Source organism: Calliphora vicina, chromosome 1 (assembly GCF_958450345.1).
Source record: "Calliphora vicina chromosome 1, idCalVici1.1, whole genome shotgun sequence".
NCBI classification, from domain to species: Eukaryota; Metazoa; Arthropoda; class Insecta; order Diptera; family Calliphoridae; genus Calliphora; species Calliphora vicina.
In genome coordinates, this window is record NC_088780.1 from 141,285,214 (window position 1) to 141,300,158 (window position 14,945).

Sequence of the window (14,945 nt, forward strand, 5' to 3'; positions counted from 1 at the left end):
GCAGACTATAAAGTAAAACTTTTATAATGAGTGGGATGTCAACGACAGAAGCAATGTTGTTCCATGTAATAAAAAAGTAATGGTTGTAAAGTTTAACTTTCTACCTTTTTAGTTCAGATACATACATATCAGCAAACACATATACATTAGGATGGCACTGATTTTGCCTCTTCGAAATGTTTAAAATGTAAAATTTGGGTAAATGAAATTAAAAAAAAAGAATTTTATTTTGTTTTAATTTAATTTTTAGCATTTGGTTTTGGCAACATAAGCCATCCTAATGTGCACAAATATTAATATTTAGGTCGCATTAATACATTGTATAAACTAACACTTGAACAAAAATCGAGGGCGATCTAGGAAGTTTTTATAAAATTTGAGATTTAGAGCTAATATTGTATAATTAACATGTGATACATTTTTAATTTCCTACAAATGAAAAATAAATTATTACAATTAATTAACGTTATTTAGAAAATATTTAGTAACTTTATTTAGCTGCAAATTGCCCCATCATCCACTATGTTCTATATAAACGGCTCTCGCACTTTTCTGTTAAAATGACACTATAATAGTGTCTCAACAACAACACGGTATAGTATTTTGCACATCATTATAATAATATTCGCAAGAGTGTAGGATGCGTGTATGTAAATGATTTGTTGATAACAGTTATATATTTGATTGTATTCGTAAACTGTCATACCCAGTAGTTTTAGGAGAGTGTCCCGAACTAATGATTTTACCTATCCTTTTGGGTGACAACGTAACTAGTTGTTTTAACACATGCATGTCCTAAGAAGGGGTTAACCCCCTCTCCAACTCTCCAATAGATTACTTCTGGTTGGTAAAAAAATCTACTTTTTATAGTGTAGTAAAAAATAAATGTTTAAAGTGATTACATTATAGTTTACTTAGAGACACTAAAGTGACAATTGACTTTACGCTAGGTTACATGGGATGGCAGTGAGAATTATGTATATCAACACAATTTGTACAAAATCAGTTTGTATGAATTACTCATAATAAAGTGCAGTACAAAATAAACTTTAAAGCAGGGACAGTAAATAACGGTTATCCAGAAAATTTGAAATCAAAAAATCACTATGTTAGAGTCAACGGAGACATATACTGTTATATACCAATAGATTCGTATTGGCGTGCTCTTTCAGAATCAATGGTGATATTAAAAAAATTATCCCAACTCAACAGTTAACAGTTATTTTTCAAAATAAAAATTAAAGTTCGCGTGAAACTCTTAAAAAAAAGAGTTTTAAATATCCGTCATAAAAAAAACTCATTTGAGAACTTTTATTTTTTCCGTCAGAATAAAAAACACATTTGAGGACTTTTATTTTTTCCGTCATAAAATAAAAGTCATTTGAGGATTTTTATTTCTCCCGTCAGAAAATAAAACTCTTTTGGTTTATTTTGTCTTTTTAAAGTAAAATAACTTTTTTGATATCCCTTATAACCGTTACGATCCCTGCTTTAAAGTGACTACACTCTAGATTACTTAGAGACACTTAAGTGACAATTGTCTTCATGCTAGATTAATTCGGATGGATAAAGAAACAATTGTTTTCTCTCTGCACTACAAAGAGCCCATACCTGTCAAATGACCCAAAATATATAAATTGGAGTCATAACCCTGCAAAAATTTTGTGAATTTTTGTAATGACAACTAGTTATTTCATGCATTCTTTTGTAAGGAGTGGTCGTTACCCAGCACATTATTTTATTTACTAGAATAAGTACTTATTTTTATACAGGCTGGTAATGAACTTTTGCATTTAGCACAGCTATCTAGTGTGTTTGACTGGAAAACGGGAGGTTAGTGGTTCGCCACCTGTCAAAGCCGTTCATTTTTTTATTCATATCATATTCATTTATATGTTGATGTTAAAACTATTGTTAACTTACAATAAAATAACTCGTACATGGAGCAGTGAGTTAGCAGCTTGATTATCAAACACAAGCAAATAATGTGACTGTTCGATTCCCACACAAGGCAATATTTTTGTGTTTTTTTTTTATCTACATATTCTTGTTGTGAATTTACTACTTATTTCTCAACTGATTGTAAGTACATTTGTAAGCTTGACCCATGAATTTTTTTAAAATCTCGAACAAAGATAAGTAGTGTTTCAGTCAAATAATAAGTAGATATGCCTTGGCTCCAATGTTACTTGCTGGCTTACTAAGTAAGTAAAGTTTTTGCTGGGAATGTACACATGGAATCCCAGCAGTTATGAAAGTAGTCAATGTGTCCCTTATAGACAGTAATAATCACAAATGTGTGACCACTTGGCAGACACAAATTAATATATTTTGGTTCATTTGACACATATGTGCTATTTGGAGTGCAGATAGAAGTCAACTGGTTACTTTATACATCCTATGTAATCTAGCGTTATGACAATTTTCACTTAAGTGTTCACTAAGTCACTTTAAATGTTAATATTGTACTGCAATTTTTTTATGAGTAGTTCGAACAAATTAGATTTATAGAAATTGTGTTGATATAATTTTCATTCTCAAGTTTATTTTCTGAATTTTAATAAGTAGTTATATTATCAGGTGAATCTATTTCTATGAGATGTCTTTTCAACTGACTATTTAAGGTCAATAAGAATATAATACCCTACAATGAACACCAACCTTTTTCTTTTAAAATTGCATTGTTATATCAAAAAAAGAGAAGATTGCACATCATATATTAGCGTAACTCTAAACCGGCTTAGCCATAAAATTACCTTTAAGTGAGACTAAAACTCTTTTTTGATCTGCACAGCCGTTTTAGAAATATGACAAACAATTTTTTTAATAAGATTTTGAATTTTTTGTTTAAACGGCAGAAAAATGGGTAGAAACAATTAATAGCGTAGCTACTTTTACCAATTTTTTATGCCGTTTTAAAAAACAAAAAATTTCGAAATTTTGCTAAAAAATCATTTTTTTTTTGCCCAAAAAAATTTTTATTTCTAAAACGACGCGCAGATTAAAAAAAAGTTTCATAAAGGTAATTTTATTGTGGAATATCGTTTTTTTTAGTTTATTCAATAAGCTAAACCGTTTTTGGGTTATGCGAATATATGTTGTGCAACCTTTTCCATTTTCAAAATAACGTTATATCTCGAAAACAAGAGCTAACCTAAATTAGGTTAACCCGCCGGTTGCCGAGTTTGGCAGAAAAAAAAGTGTCAAATGGATCGCGATCCAAATATCACAATATATATTGAACGTGTAGCAGTGCCCTAAGTATCCCTAGAACTGCTGGGATAGTTAAACATATACATACGCAATAGGGTATCCCGATGATAAAATTAATATGAAAATGGACCGAAATTATAAGTGGAAAATAACTACATTTTTGAAGATATTGTCAAATGTGTCATTGTTTACACAATTCCAGAATCTCCTATTGATTTCTGTCACGGGTTTTCGTTATCTGATTGCTTCCGAAAGTTTTATATATTAAACAACATAATATGGTCCATTCATAACAAAACTATTTTTTAAGGGAAGGTCTATTATATACAGTGAGCCTCAAAAGTGAGTAAACAGCAGCGAATTTTTTGATTTTTTAAGATCATGAAAATCATTATAGTCCGACTTAAATCTATATTTTTCACAACCAAAGATATTATTCAAGCCAATCTCTATCAAACCGAAACTTTAGAATTTTCATTATCTTAAAAAATATCCAATAATTTTTGGTGTATACTCACTTTTGCGGCTCACTGTATATTGGTTTGTCTAAGTGTAATCATATTGTTGAAAGTAGTTTATACACGTGTACACGTCGAAGTACTTATGTATGTGTACGAACCTGTTTATTTAAATGCTTCCGTTTTAACATTTTAGCCATTTAGATTCATATGATAAACGCACGATATTGAAAACTGGTTTAAATGAGATTTACGCATTATGTTTATACACAGCATTTTCAACCATGTCGTTTGTTTGAATGGATTGATGTGTAAAGTATGTTTTGAATTTTAATATGATTAAACAATTATTTTTGAAATTTTAGTGGGATTTTTTTAAATATGGGCATTTCCCCTGATGGGTCTACCAGGATCGAAAAATAAAATGTTGATAATCATCGTGTTTTATTTTTTATAATTATAAAAAACAGTCTATGTTTTTATAATACAGTAGTTTTGACTTACCTGCCTTTCACTTAAGAGCACTTTGCATATAAGTGCACAAAACTTGTGTTTTGTATATTTATTTACCAAACTCCACATAAATTCGTTAATTTAAGTGCATTGTTCATACCTGCATATTTAAGATAAGCGCATAATACTTTTGGAAGCTATAACTGGTTTTCATGAAAAAGATTTAATTTAGCTGCCTAATACAAAATTAAATCAAAAAAATAAGAAAAATACGATTTTGAATAAAAAATATGTTATACACTTCTTAATAATTTTAAAAGTGGCTAAAATATCAATTTGACGTTATTTTTAGACGGAAAAATCACAAAGCTTCGTGTAAATTATTTTCCGTTAGCTGCTTTTTTGGACAGTAAACTGTAAATGCACTTACCAGCATCAATGAGCATGTAAGTGCATTGAGGTTAACTGCATTTTTAACTTACCTGCACAAAATATCGTGCAAAGTTGATTGTACAGGTAAGTCAAAATTACTGTAGAATGGTTTCATAGCATATCTCAGCTGTTTTAATTGAGAAATTTGGACTGGAAACTGGAAAATTTTATATTTTCTTTTTAAACTAGTAAAAAATATATTATGTTTGCACTATTTCTTCAAAATCACTCTATTACAATCAATTCAGAAGTGAAAAGTGTATGGAGAACAAAAAAAGTTCGATTAACGCTTAATTTTTACTTTGTTTCTTATCTATATTTTAATCGTACGTTCGCGACCGAAAACATAATTTTATTGAAATTGCTTCGCATTAAACGTCAACTGGAACCAGACAAAACATATTTTAATTAAGTTCAGTGTCACTAATTTGTAAATAAAAAAAAATTGTGTATGTAATATCGTACGTTCGTACAGGTAGCAATTTTGAAGATATTTCGATAAAATTTGGTACATATAATTTTTTCGACCCAAGAACGAAGCCTATAGAAACTGGGCTTCGAAGCCTATTGAAACTGGGACTGAGACCTACGTTAATACACTTTTAAAATAAATTAATCGATTTTAAATATTCCGTTCCTTTTCGTAGTTTATTACATTTCACTACTGTCAGCCAAAGTTGACTTCTATTTTGCATACGTTCGTTACCACATGTTTATAACTATCATTATGAAAACTTAAAGTCGATGGAATCCATCTTTTGTACTAAACACACGCAGAGAAAAAATATAATAGGGCATGTATATGTTTACTGTATCCATATATATGGTTGAGACAATCTGTGAATCGTAAGTTAACCATATTATGGTTACCACAATCATGTAAATGGTTACTGTGACTATAATATAGTTAAAAAACTTGTAACAATATTGAAATGGTTACAGTAACCATGCCCAACTATATTTTTTCTCTGCGTGCATACAGCTACCAAACTGCTATCGAATCGCAAACAAAATGCTAAGAAAAGTTTTTTTTTTCTATATTATTTTGACATCAAAAGCGTCCGAACGTACGCTCGTGACCCCAGGAAATGCCCATATTTGATTGAAAATGATATTTGCAAAATTTATAATAATAGAAAAAATGTAAAACAAAAACTAAATGTGACTTAAGTATAGCATTTGGTAGACTAAAGCACAAATGTGGTTTAATTAGTAGGTAATTTAAACTAAAATGAAAACTGGTAATTGAAGATGAAATACGATATATAAAGAAGAGCAACATTTTAAATAATACTCATAGCAATATCACAATGTCGATTTAACACTGGAATTACAAATTGAATTTGACAATATTTTGGGCTCTTTTGAAAATAAAAAAACAATACAAAAAACCAATATAAAAATACATATGCATGTATGTAAATATTTAACACTATTATATGTTTTAATATAAATTTTACTGCTCATTTTCATAATTACATAAGTCCTTCACAATTGTACTAAGTACAAAATTCAATAATTTTTAGTTTTTTTTTGCTTTATAAATTAAACTCGTAATTAAATTTTAAATACAAATATTAATACTGTAACTTTCCTGTACACAACCTGGTTGCATATTATCTAAGTATATAATTTATTTATAAAAATCCGCTAATTTATTAATTATTATATGCGAATTGGAAACATAAACATACATATTTTCCAATACAACATATACAACATAAAAATCCATATGGATTTCATTGTTTGCAAACATTATTTATTCACATGATCTATCGGAAATCCATTTACTCAAATTATTTGCATAATAAATGTTGACATTTATGCTGTGCTGTGAAATTGAGCGACAGCAAGAGCAAGTGTGAGAGAGAGAAATGAAATATAATATAATTTTTAATGAAATAATTAAATTAAATGTTGCACACAGACATTTATCATCATCAGCATATTTAGTGTACTTATATGTATTAATGTATACTAGGGTGGGTCGATTTTTTTCACGAAAAATCGTATATCAGAAATGTATTCTACTTAACATTCCATGAAATTTTACCCAAGAAACCATAGGTCTAAAATCAAATCCTATCTTGCGCATTTCGTCTTTTATTCAATGATATTTTAGTACATATTTTTATTTATTTGATAGGATTTGATTTTAGACCTTTGGTTTCTTGAGGAAACTTTCTTAGAATTTTCCGTACTTTTTTATCTTTTTTATCATCCATACAATTCGACCCGGCCTAATGTATTCAATATTTGTATTTATATATGCGAAAGGAATAATGCTGATACTTAAATATGTATGCGTATTCATAAATGTAATCATATATGTAAACATATATTAGGGTTGCTCCCAAGATCTGTTCACCGTCATCTTCGAAGTAGCATTATGCAAAACAAATTAACCCGAAAAAACCTAGATTCAGTTTTTTCGGGTTAACTTCAAAATTGCTAAAATTGAGGCATTTGCGTCCTGGGTTCGATTCCCAGTCGCTGCCAATCAACAACATCAGTTATAATAATATTAGTTTACTAATAACTAATATTTATCACAGCGCCCTCCATCGGTATTATAACACTGAGACGCCATCGAAGTAAAATAAATAAATAAAAGTTGTTGTCTTGAATAATGTGCCATCTCACCACCAGAGGCGCTGCAACATGCACTAATAACAAACATAACGCGCAATTGCAGAGTTGTCAAATGAAAAGCTTTTCTCCTCCATTCACCATCTTTTATTCTACAATATATCTTCTTTCCAAATAAAGTAACATAGTTTATATATTGGCATTAACTGCCTGAGTGCTACTTTAGGCAATACATTAAGTTTTTTCTGGTTAATTGGTTTTACTTTATTTTCCTCAGTCTATACCTGCAATTGTGCCGAAGATAGAGAAACAAAATTCCAATTGAAAATTCCAACTGGCTGGCTGGCTGTCCATGTAAAACTTGTGCGCAGAGTACAGGTCGCAATTTTGAAGATATTTCGATCAAATTTGGTACATATTATTTTTTCGGACCAAGGACCAAGCCTATTGAAAGTGTCTGAAATCGGTCCATTATTTCACCTAGCCCCCATACAAATGTCCTTCCGAAATTGGACTTTATCGGTCATAAATGTTTAATTTATAAATGTATCTCCACAAATTGCGCTCCGAATAAGTTTTATATATACAAAATTCATGTCACCAAATTTTGCTACGATCGGTCCATAATTAGTCATAGCTCCCATATAGACCCGCTTCCGAAAATCACATTAACGCGCATAAATCACTTAAAAATGTTGGAATACTCACAAAATTCAACATAGTAAACTTTTATATAGACACAAATCACACAATCTAATTTCATGGTGATCGGTCCATAATTGGTCATAGCCCCCATATAAGGCCCACTTCCGAAAATCACTCAAAAATACAAATTATTGAAATTTTAAAAGAAAAATGTTTTTACTCTTTTACTTAGTGTAGGGTATTATATGGTCGGGCTTGACCGACCATACTTTCTTACTTGTTTTTGTTTCAATTTGTTATTATAACTCCTTAAATATGTTTAAAATTTTTATAAGTTACCCGGCCAAAGAGATGTTTCTTTGAGAGATAATTTTATCATATTTTGGACGCTTATTTCAAATCGGTCCCCACACTAACCCATAATAAATATGATTTGTTTTTAAAAACAAGTTATAAAGGGTTGTCGATGTGAAATTCAAAAACTATTTTGAATTGGATTTTTTTTTTCAACATTTAATTTTTTAAATTTTATTATAAATTTTATATGTTGCTACTTGACCCAAAACACGAAACTTCAAAAAACCTCTAAACTTTATTCGAATTTTCTTAAATTGTCAGCAGTTAATTTTTGGATAATGGAGAATATTTCTAGCCCTTGGTAGCATCGAAAATAAAAAAGATCAAATTAGGTAGCTCCCTAATGTACATAATATATTTATAAATATATCTGTCATCAGCCATTTTGCTATAAACAATTTAAGCTGTAGTATTTACGCTTTTTCAGAAGGATTATGGTTTTATATAAAAATGACACTTTATTGTTAATTAGCATACATCTGTGCAATAATACGTACATACATACATATGTACGTAGGTTTATGTGTGAATACTTGTAGTTAAGTTACAGCAACAAATGAGTAGTATAATATAATTTCATTTATACATTCATAAAATGCAGGTAAATGAGTGACTAAGTATGCACAGTGTTTCGGAAAACATCATTTAGTTGGCACATACGGTACATGTAACAAATATAATTACTCGTACATTAAGGTGGCTCAAAAAGAAATGTTAGAGCTTCTTCGCAAAAACGAAGACATATTTCATTCCAATTTGAACTCAAAATTATTTCATTACAATAAATATTTTTTTGTTTTTTACTTATTTAAGCTTTTTGAGATACCAATTTTGGCACCACTCTAATGTACACATATTAAAGAGAAAAATTCATTATTTGCGGTTTAACTTAAAACCATCCAACCAAACGAGCCAAACCTAACGTATAAATTAACCAACCGACCAAATGACTATATAATCATACAGTCTGCCGTATAGCCCATTAATAAGCTTTTTAAACAAAAGGCTCATTTATTTTTATTTAATTATGTAGAATTTATTTACTTCTTATACCCTATACCATCATAGTGGGAATGTTTGTTTGTTAAAAATTACTTTTTCTACCTACACCTCCATAGTGGGGAGGGTATTGGGTTTGTGCAACAACCAACTTAAAGAATACCGAATCACTTTCTTAGTCCGTCCGTCTGGCTGGCTGTCCATATAAACCTTGTACGCAAAATACAGGTCGCAATTTTTAAGAGATTGCGATAAAACTTGGCTTATACAATTTTTTCGGTTCAAGGATGAAGCCTATTGAAACTGGATGAAATCAGTCCATTATTTCAAAGAACCCCCATACAAATGTCCTCCAGAAATTGGACTTTATCGGTCATACATGTTAAATCTATATAGGTATCGACACAAATTTTTCTCCAAATAGGGACTATATATACGAAATTCATGTCGCTTAATTTTATGATGATCGGTTCATAATTAGTCATAGCTTCCATATAAGGCCTGATTCCGATAAAAATTTAGGTATACATATAAAGAAGAATAACTATCATATAGACATAAACTACACGACCAAATTTCATGGCGATCGGTCCATAATTAGTCATAGCTCCCATATAAGACCATCTTCCAAAAATCATTCACGAAAATAAATTACTGAAATTTTAAAAGAAAATAATTTTTGCTCATTTACTTAGTGTAGGGTATTACATGGTCGGTCTTGACCAACCATACTTTCTGCCTTATTTTAACTGGCTAGCATTTTAAGAGAGAATAATTGTTCATAGGTACTAGCTGATCCGGTTGATTTCAGTGAATTTATGCAAATAATATTTATAACTGGGAAGAAAGCAAAGATGTTAAATAACATATACTTAATAAAATAAAAATGTTGTTTCACAAAATATTCTTTTAATGCAATTCAGCCAGTTTATAATTTTATATTTTTGCTATTTTATTTATATTGTGTACTAAGGTACTGAAGTACTAAAGTAAAAAACTGTGTTTTCCTATTTTAAAGAAATCTAAGGTCACAATTTATGTACTATTTCAGAGCTCTCAGTTATAATATTTTCCTGTGATATACTGTTACACGTCACAACAAAAATCTAAAAATTTGTGCAACACAACATATATGTTTGAAACTGTACACTTCATATAGTCAAACTGCATTTTCAGTTTTGCAGCTCGTCATCTTTTTTGCTTTCTGGAATTTATTTTTTTTAAATTTACACTTGACCAACACATCTCTAACGCAAAATTTGTTTTAATTTATCAAAATAAAAAACTATCAGAAATGGCCTTCAAAAAGTTTGTTTTTTAACTATTTGCGGTTGAGTGGTCTCTTTACTAACCACCTTTTCTATAGTCTTTAACACCTAGTTTATTGGCATATATTTCCATTTTGCTAAACAATTATATTTTTTGAAGTCATCGTTTATGATTTTTTGCAAAACTTTTCCGTCAGGTCTGATAAATATATCAATTTGAAGATATTGTAAAAATCTTTTTTTTTAGAGCCTTTAACGCATTCAATAAAATCATCGAATTCAGTGTTACTTTGCTAATTCGGTTGTTTGGTCAGAAAATTTAGTAAAAAAACATTCGATTTAAAAAAAAATGTATACGCAACAAATATGTTTATAATAGTTATTTATAATGCCAACCGCCACGGTGGTTAGTAAACTAACCACTTCACTCCACAAAAACATTGGAATGGGGTATTTTTTATGTTTTGATTTATTTGTTCTTACTTTTTATAATAAACCAACCTTGATTAAAATGAAAATGCAATTATTTTGATTTTGAACTTATACACGCAGAGAAAAAATATAGTGGGGCATGGTTACTGTAACCATTTCAATATTGTTACAAGTTTTTTAACTATATTATAGTTACAGTAACCATTTACATGATTGTGGTAACCATAATATGGTTAATTTTCGATTCACATGATTGTATCAACCATATATATGGTTACAGTAAACAAATATATGTTTGTGACAACCATTCATATGATGAAGGACTTATATTATGTTGCTCTCGGCTTAAGGCTTATCATAATCTGAGAACAACATATTATGATAAAATTATTCATCATAAATATGGTTGCCACAAACATATATTTGTTTACTGTAACCATATATATGGTTGATACAATCATGTGAATCGTAAATTAACCATATTATGGTTACAAAAATCATGTAAATGGTTACTGTGACTATAACATAGTTAAAAAACTTGTAACAATATTGAAATGGTTACAGTAACCATGCCCAATTATATTTTTTCTCTGCGTGTAGACAAAAAGCGAGGCTGAAAGAGTTAATATCATTGAATGTTTTATATCCACTTGTCTGAAAAAAGCATTTGGGTAATTCCATGAGTATGTCCACCACGAATGAAGAAACAAAAACAAATTAAACTTTTTTTAACATGATTCGAATAGTACACTACGTTTTGCTTATCTGCAAATACAGATTCTGGGTGTATTATAAATTGTGGGAATAGAACTGCAACCCTCAGATTGATAGTACATCATATCGTATAGGCTATAAAAATATCCAAGATCTAGTGACTCTAATTTATGTTGGATTTAATCTGTAAGACCCGTTTCACATTAGGCATTTTAGGTGCGCAAGTCTGTTTTTCATTTTCCAAAAAAAAAAGAATGAAGCAACAAAACAACTTGCCGAGTACAAGCAAGTCTGTACTCAAATTTGATACTTCTCTTAAACCGACCATACCTCTGACGTCAACAAACACAAAAATTGTGCAATACACTTGCTCAACTGATTACCAAATGTTAAACGGGTCTTAGTAAGAAACTCTTGCAATTTTTTATAATATTTTCAACTTTTTAATGACTGTAACTAGATTAGTGACCTAAGATTTCGGATTCGCAGTTTTTAATGGCCTACAGACATGTATCACTAATCTTTCTTCATTTCGAAACGCCAGCGAAATACTAGACATAGATTTTCTTCATATATCCGCGACCAATATTTCGATGTGTTATAAACGAAATGACAAAATCAAATTCTTCAAGAATTTTCTTGTGTGGCAAGCAATTTGCAGTTATGGCAAAATAAATCAATTATTTGTGACATCAGGCACGATAAATACAGACATTTATATTATGGAGTGTCTACAAAACCAGCTTTTACTGTTCTTAAAACAAAACAGAGTGACTTCATATTTGGCATTATGCCACTATGCAAAAAAGGACCTTGAGTGGTATTCAAGCTATAATGTCTATGGGAAGCAAAACGACCCAACTGTCCAGAACTTCGCCCTGTGGAAAAGTATTGGGCTCTTGTAAAAACAAAATTAAAGAACACAGTAAAGGTAACCCCGGACATGTCCGATTTTAAGTGTAAGTGGACCACATCGTCCAAAAATTTAACGGAAGCTAAATGAAAAAGTGGATAAATTTATAAATAGCGAGTAAAATACCAATATTTTAAAGTTTCATGAATTTGTAGAATATTTAAATACATTTTTGAGGTTTAAGTTTTATTTAACTTAATACAAGTATAAGTTTTTTCTGGCTCACTCTTTATTTCTATAAACTGTATGTCAGAGTCATGTTAAATACTCCATGCAATAAATAACCTACATCTAAAACTAGTTACTTATTTGATTTCCCTTTCAGTTAGTTCTAAAAAAGGCAGACAATCTGGAAATAATTATACCCCAATTTTAATTTTAATAATTGGCTCAAGAGTTTTAATTTCTCAGAACCAACAATAATATCGACTTCAAACGTTCTTCAATTGTTACTGAACGGTTATTACTATGGCTGTGTACAAAGAAATATGTATTTAAATTTGTTAAATTCAGAGTTAAAACACTAATGATTTCCATTGAATTCTATATTTATAATTTAACAGTTACATTTACCATTTAAGCATTTAAGTTAAAAGTTACAAACATTTCCAGAATATTAGTTATTTAAGAAAATGATAATAAATAAATATTATTGTAAATATCTATGACTACAATATGTAGTTTATTTAACTTTATTAATACCTTATGTATAATATTAATGTAATTGTTTTTTGTTTCTTTACAGGTCAGTAAATAGAAATGTTTACGTATTTTGCATGTAGCTAAAGACGTAATTATAAATTCATGAAATGCTGGGCGGTACCAAAGTAAGTTTTGATTAGTAATTGGCATATTATTTGTTAATTAAAATTATATAAGCCCGTATTTTGTTATTATTTAATTGACTAGACATATGCTAATTATTACTTTGATTATTAGTTAGAAATTGATTATTACAAAATTAGAGGGGAATATTAATGTTAACTACTTTGTAAAATAATATTAAAAAAAATTTTTTTTTCAAACCAGCTGAAATCAGATACAAGATTTCAATTAAAACTGATTCTTTTTATTGTACTCAAAAAACAAACATTTGTGTTCTTAAAATTATATTTATCCAAAAAGAATTTTTTCTACTTGAAACTAAAATTTGGGTTTTATTTTTTGTTCAAAACTAGAGATGCTAATCGGGACTGATTTTTAAAAATCCCGGGGTTCGGGATTTGGTAAAGAATCCCGAAATCCCGACCCGGGGTATTTTCGGGAAATCTAAAATCCCGAAAATTATAAGAAAGAAACGTACCTAATTATGTCTTTACAATTGAAAGTAAATTTTTTTTTTTAGCAGTTCATTTTTATTAGACACTAAAAGCATAAAATACTTGCATAAGAAGAAATAACAATAAAGTATGTACATTAGGCCGGGTCGATTTGTATGGACGATCAAAATGTAAAAAATCGTGTAGCAGAAACGCAATCTACGCAAAATTCTATGAAATTATCCCCAAGAAACCATAAGTCTAAAATCAAATCCTATCTTGCGCATTTCGTCTTTTATCCAATAAAAAAACTATTAAAAAAAATATACAGTGAGTGTCACTCAAAATCATACAACATATTTTTTTTAAATATTATGAAATTATGCAGGCAATAATAGGTGATTATATAACAAATTAAAAGTAATTTTATTAATTGGAACAAAAAATATGTATTTCAACAAAAAAGTTAACAAAACCTCAATTCGTTAAAAATAATATTGATGAAAATTAAAGAACATCACAAAATTCATATTTCACTTAAATTCGTACAATTATATTAAATTATAATTAAAACTTTAAAAATTAAAAAAATGTTAATATTAAATAATCCTAATACTTTGTAGGGTATCATTTGCTATTTTTTAGTGCCTTTACGATTTTAAATGAAGCGTTGATATTCTGGGCACTGACAGTCTTACCCAATTTTTTTATTTGTGGATAAGGGCAATTAAAATTATACCCAATTTTATGATAGGTAATAGCACACACAATATAAAAATAGCATTTTAAAATATTTCCAAAATATCAACTTTCTAAAACTAATGAATAAAATTTGACTACGATGGTAACGATTTTAAGTTTCGATGATGTGACTATGAATGGGGCTGCCGATTCTGTTGCTCCGGGTGATAACTCTGTTCCGATAAACAGGGATAGAATCCAATGGGCAATCAAAAGCTTCGACCCGTTTAAATCTCCAGGGCCGGATGGCATTATTCCTGCTGATCTTCAAAAGAACGAAGAAATAGTTGTACCATGGCTCATTAGCATATACACAGCGTGTATTAGATGGACCTATATCCCCACATGGTGGACGAGATGCAGAGTAGTCTTCATTCCTAAAGGTGGTAAGGCGACTCACACTAAACCAAAGGATTATAGGCCAATTAGCCTTGCATCCTTCCTGCTGAAAACCCTAGAAAGGGTGATTGAC